Here is a 15037-nt window from a genome sequence, read left to right as displayed (position 1 = left end):
TGGTGTAATCCATGCATGGGCCGTGATTAAGCTGCAATTAAAACAACGCCATGAAGCTAATCACAGATGAGCTAGACAGACTGCGCCACCTCTGCGTTTGGGGTCTGAATGTAATTCTGCCCTGCAGACACCATTAATTCTCCCAGCGTATTTTTAAACCCCTGGCTGTCCAGGGTTTGTAGGGTCAGGGAAGCTTGGGTATCCACAGAGAGTCGGGAAGGACACTGAACGGAGCATTGGCTTTCCAGATAAACCTTTCATCGTGAGAAGGGGAAGAAATGGAAAGTGATTCTTGGAAAAATATTTTTTCTCTTAGTAAAACACTGTCTACTCAGAAAGCCAGATAGCTTGGCCAAAGTACAGGAGTTATCTAGAAGGCAGAACGACCTGGCTGATAGTTCCTTTTTAGACCCAAGCTACAGTTATTTTTCCAAGTCAGAACAGATGAAAGAAGGAAGAACCTTTTTCCACAGCTGCCCACCCAGGAGCAGTGGCACAAGCACTTTACATACGTGCATCCCCGTGAGAAGGACAGGCCCACGTGTTGTTGCGTTCTGCTGTCTTCAGTTTAAGCCCCAACAAGTATCAGCAAAGGCAGGACAAGAAGTGTGTGGACTGAACAGCAAAAAGAAGATATCTGGCAGAAGAAAACATTTGCCCCGCTGGCTGAGGAATAGCTATAAAATATCTCAAAGTAGTTATTTTACCCCAGGCCGAGGTTATCGTAACATACCCGCTCTGAAGGGTTCCTCGGGCCAAGGGGCACGCTGATCCGGTGCTGGGCAAGCACCAGGCCTATCTGAGGTCAGCTGGTCTTGGGCCACCCACACATCCATGGGAACTTGGAAATGCAGTATCCGGGGCTGAGGACACTCAGCATCTCAGCACCACGTGCACACACACACACACACACACACACACACGCATGCACGCACGCACGCACACGCACAAATACAGCTTCTGGGATCTTAACCCAGACTTACAGACTCAGAAACTCCAGAGCTGCACCCCAGAGATCTGGTCTTTAAAAGCCCTACAAGTGATTCTGATGTCCACACAAGCTGGAGCTGTTTGCAATGAGTCTATCCATCACTTCAGAGCATGAGTTCTAAAGATCCAGGCATGCATCCCATGGCCGTGCAGAGGTCTCTTTCAGCTATGACCCAGGGCCTGCCCAGGTACTGGACACATGACTCTTCCCTCTGTCCCTGAGGTGAGGAGGCAGGGCGGTCCCCCTACATAAGCAAATTGGAGAAAGAGAGCTAGAAATTCATGTCTTTTCTCTGGGTAGAGCTACGCTATGGGGAAGTAACCATTATGCTGCCAGAATATGCTGGACCTTAGAACTAAGGAGCAATGGATTGTAAGTTCTTTGGTTCCTGGTCAGCTTGTATGCTCTTCAGTGGCAGCATTAGACACTGCATATCTGTCCAAACAAGTGGAGGGAGAAGCCTCAGACGCATGGATCCTCAGGGGCATTTTCTCTCCATGGTCTCACCTGGCCATGAAATGGCCTGAAAAGCAGGAAGAAATGGCCATGTGCCTGGCTCCTGACTTAACGATCACACCTATGAGAAAGACACAAACTCTGTTGGCATCAGTTAGGGTTCACTAGAGAAACCAATTTAAATATTTATGATTTACCAGGTACACAGGCATACGGTGGCCACCTGCAGTATCCAGTATGGGACAATGCAGGAGAGACACCTGGACACTGGAGAGCAGAAAATCTAGTCCAAATCAAAGGCCTGGAGCCCACCACTGAGTCTCATGTGAATCTGTATCTGGAACTGAAGGTCTACACTGGAAGCCTGTAGACGGAGGTCCAAAGGCGACCGTAAAGAGTAGAACTCCTCCAGAGAAGCAGAAGTGAGACTTCCCCCACTGTCCGCTTCTATGCCATCCAGGCCACAAGCCTGCTGGTCGGTGGCACTCACACCCAGGGCGGCTTCCACCTGCAGGACGTCCCTCACCCAGCCGCACCCAGACGCGTGCTAACAACCTGCTGTGTGTTTCTTATTCAGTCGGCACCGTCATTAGCTAGCGCTGCACTCAGTCATATTTTCTGTCCATCCAACAAACATGAACTGTGTGTTTGCCACATGTCAGGCACTACGCTAGAAGCTACAGAAACAAATTCGGGTTTGACGTCACTCTACACCTCGGGGTACCCAGTTTAGTAGAAGATAGCGTAGGTGTGACTAATTAAACACCACAAGACACCACAGGGCTGCTAGTTCCTGCAGGAGAAGTGAGCACGGGACACGGTACGTGTACAACACGGTACACGCCAGTCCAGTTCCAAGAGTGTGGAGCTGCACCTCATAGCACTGGGCCTGAACGTTCTCTCTTCTCTGTCACTGAGGTCAACTCCGCAGGGGCCAGGAAGCTGTTCTGCGACCTGTCAGTTGTAATGATCAGTCCTCGGCTGTGCGGAATTGACCAAGGACATGAGGATTTTGAAAACCAGGAGCTTCCCTTAGAAGCTGGTCCTCTGAAAGGTTTCACCACCGACTGCCTCTGCCGGGCTGTCCTTTGAGTCTGTGTGTCAGCTCGTTCGTGCCTGCTTGACCACTGAAGTCGGGGCCTCACCCATGGCAAGGAGCCCGCTGAGCAGCCTGCCACCTGCTCTCCTCTCCATGGCGGCAGAGACATGGGGCTTTGGTGGATTCACCCTCTGCACTGAGCGACCACGATTGGGGGAATTGATTTCCTTAAAAAGCAAATGGAGTGGGTTGCCAAAAGGGTTTCTAGGAGGATATGCCTGGAATTTGGGATTTTTGATTTGTGTTCCTACAAACGCTGGGCAAGCTGCCCTACTAAAATTACCATTAAGCTGAATTTATGATCAAGTAATGGTGCATTGCTCTCATTAAAGACAGATCCTCTCTATCTGTCTGGGCTCCAGCATGACCTGTGTGGGAAAACAATAAATCACTAGCCCTGTCCTGCTCTTTTGTGTGCCTGGGGACCAGGCAGGGAGGCCAGAACGCTTAAGGTCAGCTTTGTGTGTTGTGTCCCAAGAGGGCAGAAAAATCAGTTTGAGGATTTGCTAAAGGATGAACGAAATAATTGATAACCAGTGCATTGGCATGGTTGTGTGGCTGGAATGCCTTTGAAACCCTTCCCAATGGCACCAGGGATTAGGGAAGCATCCCAAACCGAGGATGAGTTATGTGACCCGGGGTGTGCTGCCTCTGACCTGCGTGTCTCTGGGAAAACCCCCTGGCCTCGGTGACCTCGTCCTCTGTCAAGGAGGTGAATAACGGCCCTGGTGGAGATGGCACATGCTGGCCAATGGCCATCCGTTATCGCTGTGGGCTTCCTGTACTGTTCGATTAAAATCAAAGAAACAGAAACAGATGAAGACAAAGCCCCACTGCAGGCCTCCATCCGGACCTGTAGTTTGCAACCGCCAGTCGCCTCCTGCTGGAGGTGTTTGCTGAGAAGAAATGGTAATGACCATGGTCAGTGTTTACTGAGTGTTTGAAACCCAGGCTGGCTCCACGCTAAGCCTTTCACCTGCATCTTCCACCCCCCTCCCCGGCATCCCCAAGGGGCAGGGACTTGATAGCGCTGTCCTGCTGATGAGAAGACTGGGGCTCATGAAAGCTGCCCCAGTGACTACGCTGGGGCTTGGTACAGACAAGGAAAGAAAGGGCACCTGTCCTTAAATTGCTGGCTGCGATCTCCCAAATGTTAGGTGGAAAATCTTAATATTAAAAGACTTCATCACTGGTTGCTTGCGACTTGCGTTTTCAATCACTGTCATACTAAAAAAAATTTTCTTTTAAATCATTCAATACCTATTCCATTCTCTCTCACTAGCAACTAACGATAGTCTTCCGGTCTACGGACGGAATGTTAAAGCATGTTTCCAAGCTAAACTCTCTACCTTAACTTCCATCCACCATTCTGAGTGCCTTCTATAGCAAGTCTTATACTTTTTATGGCCTCCAACCCTATCATAAATTCTTTTACATTATCAAGGAGTTAATCAGGTGCTCCTCAGGACCCTACTCCCTTTTAGAACTTATAATCCATTCCACCCATTTCTTAGCTGAATTATTATAAACTTCTTGATGGCTCGATATCCTCTAGGAAATTCATGGTCTATTACAAGGCTTTCTACAACAATACCAAAAACCTAAAACCTAGACTTTGTGCATTGTCCTTTGGGCGTCTGGGTTTTCTCTCTCTCCTCCCACCGTCCTAACCTGTTCCTCCACACACTCCTGGTGTGGCCCCAGTGCTTATAATACAGCTTGCTTTCTAAGTAAGTGTCTGGGCAAGTGCCCAAGGGCAGGCCTATTTTTCTAGCATGGAGTAAGGTGTGTGGGCCTTGTGACAGGTCTTTCCTCATTATCCTTCGGCTTACTTCTTGATTCATAGCAGTGAAATCTGACCAAAGACAGAAGTCGGATGTGAAGGCAAGGTGGGTTCTTTTCACCAAGTTCTACAGACATATATCGAAGTAAATCAGTGTAGACGGCGATGTGCAAATATGAATGTGACTTTTTAGCTTCAACTATTAGCAAAGCAGGCATAATACTGCAAAGAATCATGAGTCTCCAGATTGGAGGACACACTACAAAGTTCGGTGGAAGCCCAGAATTCAAGTTTAAACATTACTTACCACACTGCTTATTTATACTATACTGCGTGATACATTAAGTCTCTCTATAAATGCTAAATAAGAAAATTTTATTCAGGAAAAAGTTCAGTGCCAAACCATTAAGTGGTTTGCCAATATTTTTCTCTTCCCAGATCCATTTATGCTCCTCTTTGAGCTGAAAGTTTATAAAGCATGTCACATGTGTTAAAACACTCTTTCTCTGAAGACAGCAGCTATTAATAGAATGAAAATATAAGTCACCCAGTGAGAACAATTTTTCCTAATTCCATATCTAATAAAAACTTTTAACCAGAATGTACCTTTTTAATTCTCAAAATTAAATAATGAAGACCAATCAATGATTTGGACAGATACCTCACCAAAGAAGGTACACAGATTGCACAAAAGCACATGAGAAGGATTGTCAACATCATTTGTCATTGCTACAGAAGTACAAATATAAAACACCGAGAGCTACCACTGCGTGATTATTAGAGTGTTAAAATATTGATCATAATCTTTGGCATGTGAAAAAGGAACCAAAGGACGGAAGGAAGGAGGAGGGAGAGGAGAGGAGAAGAGAGGAGAGGAGAGGAGAGGTGAGGAGGGGAGGGAGGGGAGGGAGGGGAAGGAGGGGAGGGAGGGGAGGGGAGGGGAAGGAGGGGAGGGAGGGGAGGGGAGGGGAAGGAGGGGAGGGAGGGGAGGGGAGGGGTCATGATTTATGTCTGTGGCCCCCAGGCCTCATGCATTTGCATTGTGCATTTGTGATGGTTCATTCTCTAGCGCTTGGATTGATGGTGTCAGTGCTCCACCCACATAGGGGCGGAGCCAGGATGTTATGTAATGGCAGGAAGAAGGTGTCTCTCTCTCTCTCTCTATCTCTCTCTCTCTCTCTCTCTCTTGCCAGTGTCTGCCTTGCTGTTTGCAGCCAACCTAAACTGCGGTCCCGCCGCGCCACCCTTCCTTGGAGCCAACTGAGTGTGGACTGAAACCTCCAAAAACTATAAGAAATAAACGTTTCCTTTTCCAACTTTGGGCATCAGGTATTTTGTCTCAGTGACCAGTAAAAAGTAACTAAGACAGGAGGGGGAAGAGGGGAGGGGAGCAGAGAAGAAAACATTAACAAAAAGCGGGGGGACAGTCTGAGAAATGCTGGGTACATGCACTAAGTCCTTACAGTGAATGTCATCATCATGTACTACAAACATGTACCATGTATTTTATATATATATACATATCTCCAAGGGGTTGAGGGAGGGAGGTCCTTAAATAGAAGAATTAAGAAATTTTGTGTACATTGACCAGCTCCCCTATGATGAATGAACCTTAATGTGCTATAAAAATGCATCCCAAAATGCAAAAACAAGTACCAAAAAAGTGTGAAAAATTCGAAATAAAACATGCACCAAAATGTTTTAAATTTAAATATAAATAAATAGAAAATGTTGAAGAGGACATGGAGGATTTGAACTGTCACAAACTACCAGTAAGAAAGCAAAATGAAACGACCTCTTTGGGAAATAGTTTGGCAGTTTCTTTTAAAAAATTAAACATACAATTAGCATATGAGCTGACCATTCCACTCCAAGGTATTTATCCAAGAAAAAATGAAATTGCACGTCTACACCAGTGTTTGTACATCAGTGTTCACAGCTGCTTTCTCCATGATAGCCCCAAACTGGAAACAACCCAAAAGCATCCCAACTGATGAGCGGCTGAGCAGACTGTGGTACAGCTACTCGAGAAATACCACGCAGTAGCTTTGAGAGATGAATTCCCCACAAGTGCACAAAAGAAGTGAAAGCGGACGGCCTTTAGGGCTCCAGGCACATAAATCTGTGAAGACTTAGACCTCATCTCTAGGACCAGAAGAGCGCTCAAAAGCTGCCTGGTGCTGGAAGGACAGGAACAGAGCAGAGGACACAGAGCACAGGGGTCATGGTGTGTCCTCTGCTTTGACTATGCCCAGGTTCAGAGTTACATACGTGGGTCAGAAACTCTCCCATAGTGCCCTTTGAGCTTCCTGGTTCATTGCTTTGTTGACTGTACTTCAATAAAACTATCAAAAATAGTGGGAAGAAAACATAGCCAACACAGCTACAGAATCAAAATTGCCCAGCAGATAGAAATTTCATGGATCAATCCCACCGCTTATTAATTTTATAGGTGAAGTGCCTGACAGGTAGGTATGATTGGGCATCCCAATAGACTCACTAGGGACAGCCAAAAACACCAGGCATTAACAAATTTGATATTTTCTGTTTTTTTTAAAAGCGGCAAGTAGCTATGTTAACGAAAATCAGAATTTTATATTGGCAGAGCTTAGGGCTTCCAAGTGCCACAGTCCTGTGGGATTCCCAGGAACGTCAGATGTGTTGTTTGAGCTCACCCATGGGTGGGTGGGGAGGAGGGTGCTCCAGGTGGAGTTCTAAGTAAAGGCGGCCCCGCACTGTCACTAACTGTCCCACAGGACGAGTTGAGTGAATTGGCATCACGCTATTTGGACTGCAGTATCCAGGAATAATTAGCCACACAATTCGTGGACATCAGCTGCTTTCAGTCGATTATTGTGCAGTCTTTACATACCTGTGAGTGTGTGAGCATACGTGTCCACCTGTGTGTCCAGCGAGGAGTTTTTCACCTAACCTGACCAGTTCGCCTGACCGTGAAGTCTTCAGTGACGTCATGCCCAACAGAATGTAGAGCCGAAATAGAAGAGCATCTGCCCAGAAGGGCTGAGTTACAGCAGGAAGCTTTTCCAACACCGTCCAGGCACGCTTAAGGTGACGAATGATGGACATAATGTTAAGAGGTTGATGTGCTCTTTTCATTGAAAACTTCTATCCTCTACCCTGAAGCTTGGGTCCGAATCTTTCTATGCAGCATGATGGGAAAGACCGGAATTCAAGTCTCAGCTCTGGAACATTCCAGCTGTGTGACCTCAGCGGGGTCATTTCCGAGCTTCGGGCTCTGCTCTGGGAAATGGGGCTGATAAAAATGGTGTCAGCCAGCACGGACACTCTAGCTCACCTCACCTGGCAGGTGCTGGGACTTTATTTCTGTTGTTCCATTCAGCACCCTTCAAACAGAGACCAGGAAGCACTTAAATGGATAACCAACGATCCTGCTCACTTCCCTGCCCTAAAATATTTCTAGGACTCTCACAAAATTTGTAGATGCTCAGAAATCAGTCTTTGGATTTAAAAGAAGGTCCAGGCCATGGGACAGATGATGACTGGAGCACCTGTTTGCTGTTAGAATGGCGAGCACGTAGGAGCCTGCTTTTCATCTCTGAATGTGTGGTGAGGACCCTAACGCTTGACCAAGGTGGCACTTAATAAACACCTGTCCTGTAGTGACAAAAGGATGGTCCTAAGTGGCCGTGTACCTCCGTCCAGCCACATTCCTGAGGGACAGGGCGGGCGCGATTGCTAGCACAAGCCACTTCTCTGTCTTCAGGGTTTTCTTATGTTGAACTTTGTGACAAAAAGAAAAGGAAGAAAGAAAGGAAGAAATAAAATATGAAGCACTGGAGGCTCCCGGGAATAGAGTTAACTACTGGAAACGGACTGTTTCCAAATGAGGCACCGGGGCCAGGAAACCTAGCAAAGACAGACATCCTGCCTCTCTCCCCGCCTCAAACAAACCGCGTCTCACTGTAACAAAGGCACATTTTTTCAATAAGGGCTGAAAGGGATTCAGAGGAACACACTGGTGCAGTAAATGGAGGACTTTCATTCAGTAATTTCTGTTCCCAGAAATAACTCCAAGTTCACGATGAAAACCATAAGTCAGTTTTAAAAGTGATGAAACAGTCACGCACATATATCACGCAAAATCAGCAAGTCGAAATAAGTGGAGATTATTTGGAGTCTAGAATTCTTTTTGGAATAACATTTTATCCTTTTAAATTTTCAGAGTCCACAGTTGCTCCAACTCCTCAATCATGTGGAAGTTGAGACTGTCTCTACCCAAAAGGGCTTCCTGTAACATATTATACAAATAAAATGCTTAGAAGGTATTTTAAGTTCAGTTAATGAAGTAGGAATTTATAGTATCTTTTTATAAATCATTTTGCAAACCAGGGACCTCATGATATATGTCTTATAAGTTTGGATTTTACTTTATGATGTTTTTGGAAGCCATGGGGAAAAGCATTTTCTCTCTTTTTGAGCAAAATTAGCAAGCCAAATAATTTAGACTTAAATTCCGAGGCTCATACTGATCTTTTAAAAATTGCTTGACATTGAGAAGATTTCAGAATGTTGCTTTGCATTCTAACATGTTGGTTGTATGACTATTTTGTTTTTAATTTCTGGACTCTTCCGTCAGATTTAAATGGCGTGTTGTTACCAGTGAGAGAATAGAAGCCCAGAGAAGCTTGGCCAGTGGCCAGGGGCATCGCAGCGGAGCCCAGGGCACTGTGGCCTCCCTGATCTGCACCTCCTCTCACATGGAGCTGTCTTTTGCCCTCCCAAGGTCCCACGTTTAAACGATTTTGCTGTCACACACAAGTCAGGGAGGAGGACGTGTGGATCTGGGAGACTTGAGGAAGACAAGACCAGAGGCACCAGGAGCGGGGTCAAAGTGAGCACCGCACAAAACCCCTCTAGGGCACACGCCTGTCATCCCAGCACTCAGGAGGCTGAGGCAGGAGGATTGTTGCGAGTTCAGGACCAGCCTGGGCTAAAAGTGAGCTCAAGGCCCATCTGAACGGAGACCCTGTCTCAGAAAGATGAAGGAAAAAAGTCCTCTAAGAAGACTTTTGATGTCAAACGACAAACAGCCATTGTCCCCAGCCTCTCTTTTTCCTACGTGCAGTTTCTTTTGCTGAGAGCTCTCTTCCCACAGCTTTCCGGGGCTTTCTTTCCTCCGAGCCTGAGAGAGCTCATCTGAGACTCGGCTTTCTTGAGCGTGAAGACAAGTTCCCTGCAGATGTTTCCCTGCAGTTAAATCGTAACGCCATAACTGTGTGTTCGAATCCGCCTTCGTTAAGCCTTCATTAAGCAGTGCACCTGGAAGATGGAGAACCACTCTGGCACACTCCCTGCTGTGTCCTCCTCACCTAGTGTGAAGCCTGCTCGGTAGGACGCGCTAAGTAATCTCAAGGGTTCCACAGATTCTGAAGCACCATGCTCTAGACCTCGTGTGGGCCCTGGGGGAGCGGTAACAAATAAAGGAATCTCACACGTAGTATGGGGTCGGGGAGACACGTGAAAATCAAACAAATACCTGTTTACTCCAAGAGTTCCTTGAAGACGCAAACAGGATGCCAAGAAATAAAATAAGTGGATGGAAGGAGAGGAAGAGGAAGCCCTGGGGGTAGATACACCGGAGAAGTAACGCTCCAGCCACGAAGGGGGAGGCAGGCTCAAGGGGGCACTTCCAGGCCAAGGATGAGCCTGCGGGAAGAGCACACGGTGTATTCAGGACACAGAAGGATGACCCAGCCAGCCAGGGGAGGACAAAGTGGTCTCGGCTGAAACTGTGGAGGAAAACAGCCAGGCCACAGAGGGCCCCCGGGTCACGGAGAGGAGCCAGATCGACAGGAGACCTTGGATGATTGTGATCTGACACGCTATGTCTGACTGATGCCTGTAGATCGTGATTATATTTATGTTTTGCACCTGGGCTGATGGGTGGATGATGAAGCCCAGGAGCAGAAGCCCTAAAACCAGTTTTCTGGTTAGTGTAGAAACCCAGGAATCCAATGGTGGCAGCCTGGACCACACCATTGACAGTGGTTAGGGGAATGGGTGGGTGGGTTTTATACCTGCTATGGAAATACAATCAATGGAGTGGGTACCATGGCGTTGGCTGAGGGGGATGAAGGAGAGAATCAGGACAGCCTGGGGTTTCTGGCTGACCAAGTAGGTGAACAGAGGCACAATTTACAGGGTGAGGCTTAGGACGGAATAGGAAGTGGCTGGAACAAATCAAAAGTTCCATTACAGATCCGTTAAGTATGAGAAGCCAGTTCTTCGGGTGTACTTATGTTAATTTGAATCTGTGTCGAAATAAATCAGACACACAATCTTAAATACCACATGGCTTCTCTTACATGAGAAACTCAGAGTAAAAATAAATGCATGAGAAAAATAAAGGGTAGAGAATTGGAAAAGGGAGATGGGTCTTTTGCACAAAGGAAGGGACTGAGACCTGGAGGGAGAGAAGGAAGGGATTGAAAAAGAATTAAGATGTTATGTCCAAGTGCCAGCTGCCCACCATGAATGCAATTAAATAAAAATTTTTAAAAATCAATACATGAAGTTCTATTTCCAGTTAGAATGGGTACGATCACCAAGCAGAACTGACGACCTAAACTCTCACATAAACTGTGCTGTCCCAGGGAAAGGCAACTCATCTACAAGTCAAAGATTCCTGGGTTCATCAGTCAACTGAGGTCATAAGACCAGCAAGTGGGCTAATTCAAAAGGGTGCAAAGGTATTCATAGGAAACATCGCACCCGGACACTTCATCTTTCAAAGAGCGTCAGAGCAAAGGAGGCAGCCATAGGAACAGCTGAGAACAAAGCAGCTGAATGTAGCACATTTCTAAAGTATGCCTGTGGCTGGTGTGACAGCATGCTCTTCCAAAACCGCAGGCACACCATGGTCTGCACCCAGCTGTGGGAATCTGGTCAGGCCTCTCCTAGATACTCCTAAGGTTTGGCGCAGAGAGGAGCCTGGAGAAAGCCCTTCCTGGTGGCCCAGCTGCACCTAGAGAATCTCATCTAATCCTAGGTTCTTGGTAGGTGCAGGATGCCAAGGAGCTGCCACTGTCCCCAGCCCCAGATTTTCTCAGCTAGCAGTCAGTCTGTCCATGTGGCAAAGAGAACCTGCTCACTCCTCAAACAGGGCCGTGCTTTCACGGGAAGTGAGGGGCCACAGGAAGTCCCCCCACCCCGTCTCTATCCCGCCCTGCCTCCAGGTAAGGGATGGAGAACTTGCTGGTACCCAGGAACCTACCCTGTGGCAAGAAGAGTCCTGCGGCTGCTGGAAGAGAAGCAGGAAACTCGGTCAAGGCAGAGCTCTTGCAGGAAGAGAACCTGCACCTGCACCCTAGACCCTGCCCAGTAAGGTGACAAAGACTGGTCACAGGAGAGAGGTTAGAATGCTCGGGAGCACGGGCCTGCCTAAGGCTAAGGCTGGAGCAGGAGACTTGGAAACCGTCCGTTTCAGCGTTTCCCTTGGGTAGAGAAATAAACAGTGGATTGTGGAGAGAAGTGGCCTATGGGAGAAGGCAGACAGGGACTGCTGAGGCCCAGGATGGTGAAGCAGCTTTCAGAAGACCCTGCTAGCATCTCAGGTCTCACGGTGAGAGCGGGGTTCCCAGTCCACCACAGGAGGGATCCGGTGCACAGGGGTCACTGAGGTTGACAACGTGTCAACAACAACACAACTCAACTGCCGGGCGAGAGCCCCAGCTGCCCCAGGACCCGTGACCTAACCGAAGAAGAAGCAAGCCTGATTCTGGGTGTAAATATTATTTAGTTCAGGCTCTCATGTTCTTTTCGACACATTATCTGGTATATAAACAGAATTGGGATGTAGGCAAGAAACAAAAACAAAACAACTCATTGTGGACAGATTAAATAAACTCGGAATCCGGCCCAGATGTTGAAACCAACAGTTTTAAAATAATTATAATTAATATGCTAAAAGGCCAGTGGAGAAAAACAAGAAGTATACTGTATGGATAGAGATGGGGAATTTCAGGAGAGGGATATTTCTTTCCCAGGAGGGCCAAACCAAATGACCCAGAACTGGGTGACTTAAAACAAAACAAAATTATTCTTTCACAGTGCTAAAGTCCTGGAATTCAAAACCTTGGTGTTAGCAGGGCCACAATCCCCTAGAGCAGTGATGGTGAACTGTTTAGAGCTGTCAGTGGTAAGCAACAGCCTGCCGTGGCACCCGGGCCATAGGTTCCCCACCTCTGCCCTCAAGACACACAAGGAGAGTGTCTCGAGTCTCTTGGAGAGTGTGGGAGCAGCCAGCATTCCTCGGTTTCCTTGGCTTGTGGCCCAGCCCTCCAAACTGCCCTACTGTTAGAATACCTCCCGTTCTGTGTGCCTATGTATCCATTATCAAGACATTTAGCACTGAATACATGGATCACCCAGAAGGTCCAGGGCAGTCTCATTCTGAGAACCTGAGCGTCATTAATCTAGAAATACCCTTCCTCCACATAAGGTAACATTCACAGACTCCAGGGATTGGCTGTGTTTACGTGTGTGTGTGTGTGTGTGTGTGTGTGTGTGTGTGCATTCAGCTCACTAAACATGAGCTGAAATCATGAACGTGAATCAGATGGTTCAGCTGGGAAGAGGATGGAACATCCCCCCACAAATGAACTTCTCCTGCTCTGTTGGGAGCCGTGGCACTGTCAAGTCATCAGACGCGGTGATTGCGAGGCCTGTAGGAAAGTACAAAAGCCTGAGCTAGATTACCCCTCTCATCGAGCCCGCCTGTGTGGCGTCTGTTTCCTGCTTCCTGATCCCTATCACCCCACTAAGTTCCCGCCTCGCAGGGTAGTCTGCCTAGCTACTAATGTTGCTAGCCAATCAGCTTACGCGACCCGCCTTGATTTGATTGGAGGCCACAATCCTATATATAGCCAGTACCTCCACCCCTGGAGAGAGAAGCACGAAAGGAGCCATGGGGAGCGGACCGGTAGAGGCTTCGGGGCAGACTGAAGCACGGAAGGAGCCGTGGAGAGCGAACCGGTAGAGGCTTCGGGGCAGACTGTATAAGGAGAGAATAAAGAAAAGCCTGACCACCGCCAGACCTTGTCGTGTGTCTTTCCTGCCGGCCGGGAGCGACACCGACACTGCTCCCCTAAACTTGTGAGCATATAATTTACATGATAAAAGGAACTTCACACGTGTGTCTAAGGTAAGGATCATGAGATGGAAATATTATTCAGGGTTATCCTGATAGAGGCAAGAACAATCCTCTGGAATGTGTTGTTCTGCTTTCCTGACCCAATGTCTCAGGACGTTCAGGGGCAGGGGTCTTCCATTCATGGTTGGCCTGGCACTGAACCCCTGTCCAAGGATGTCCAGGGCAGTCCTGACCCCACAGTCAAACACTGTCCGGCTCATTGCCTTTGGGGTCATTTTCCCCTCTTCTTGAAGGGCAGCAAATGCTTGCAGCTGTAGAGCCGCCATCCCCCCAACTCAAGAGCAGTGAGTCCACTGGGCTTCCATCTTCTGTCGTGTTCCCATCCCTGACTTTCCACCAGACCGCCTCTGCCCCTGTCATCCCATAAGCCCTTTACTGCATGACAGTTCAGCCACACCATTGGCTTTCCCATTTTTTGCAACACAGATAGGCTAAGAATATTGCAAATTTGGGCATTCTGGCTTTCTTCCTCACTAAGCGAATCCCCCTGTGATTTGTTGCTGGTGTGACTGTAGAGCACAGTGGCACTTTAGATGATTTGGAACCAGTTCAGAGTCGGTATCTCGTGGTCCCATAGGACTAGTTAATTACTTTTCCCCAGTGGATGGAATGCTCTCAAAAGATCACAGAACTCTCTGTGGAAGTCTAGAAAGGACATGAACAGTGTAAATGTCAGAATACCAAGTTCTGCCAGGCTTGGGAGCACACTCCTGTGATCCCAGCACTTAGGAGGCTGAGGTAGGAGGATCACTGTGAGTTCAATGCCAGCCTGAACTATATAGTAAAACCATGTCTCAAAATCAAAACACAAAAAAGAAGAAGAAAGAAAAAAAATACCAAGAGGGGGAGATCGAAAAAGATGGCTAATAGATAACAACTGGCTACAGAGGCTCCCTGAGATAGTGAACATAGAATTCAACATAATACAACATGGGGAGTCCCAAATCGAGAGGGATGAATTCTCTCATCCCAAGAAGAAACTAAGGTGAGAAGGACCAACCAAATATACAGTCCCGGTGCTATTATTGGAACAGCTAAAGGTTCAGTGCTTCTGCGGCAGCAGGCAACTTGCCAGGCCATCCAGGGCCATGACCCAACTTACCGAGCTGTCCAAGGCCCCATCACTTCGACTCACTGGAGGTGCAGTCATATTGAGGTCAGGGGTCGGCCAGCCAAACGGAGAGCTGAGCTGGTGGGGAGACTGCATCGACCTGTGGTGAGTGACAGGAGTGGAGCGATTCCACAGGGAGGGGGGGCTCTGGTAGAGGACATTCTGGGACCGAGAAGGACTGGCAAGTACAAGGGGCAGCAGTGACTTCAGTCAGTTGTTCCCTTCCCAAATGGGATTGGTGGAGTGAGCTTGGCCTGGATCATGTGACCTGGCTGAGAGCCAGTAGGTTATCCAAAATCAAGTCCCTATGGCAGTGATGCACACTAACGCAGTGAAACCTCAGAAGTTTGACTGACCAGGAGGGGCGGCGGTACAAAGTAATACAGTGCAGGGCTCAGCAGCTT

Source organism: Cavia porcellus, unplaced genomic scaffold (genome assembly GCF_034190915.1).
Source record: "Cavia porcellus strain 051 isolate PalLab524CR breed Dunkin Hartley unplaced genomic scaffold, mCavPor4.1 scaffold_8, whole genome shotgun sequence".
NCBI lineage: Eukaryota > Metazoa > Chordata > Mammalia > Rodentia > Caviidae > Cavia > Cavia porcellus.
The sequence above is the reverse complement of the archived record's forward strand: the minus strand, read 5'-3'. Positions refer to the sequence as shown.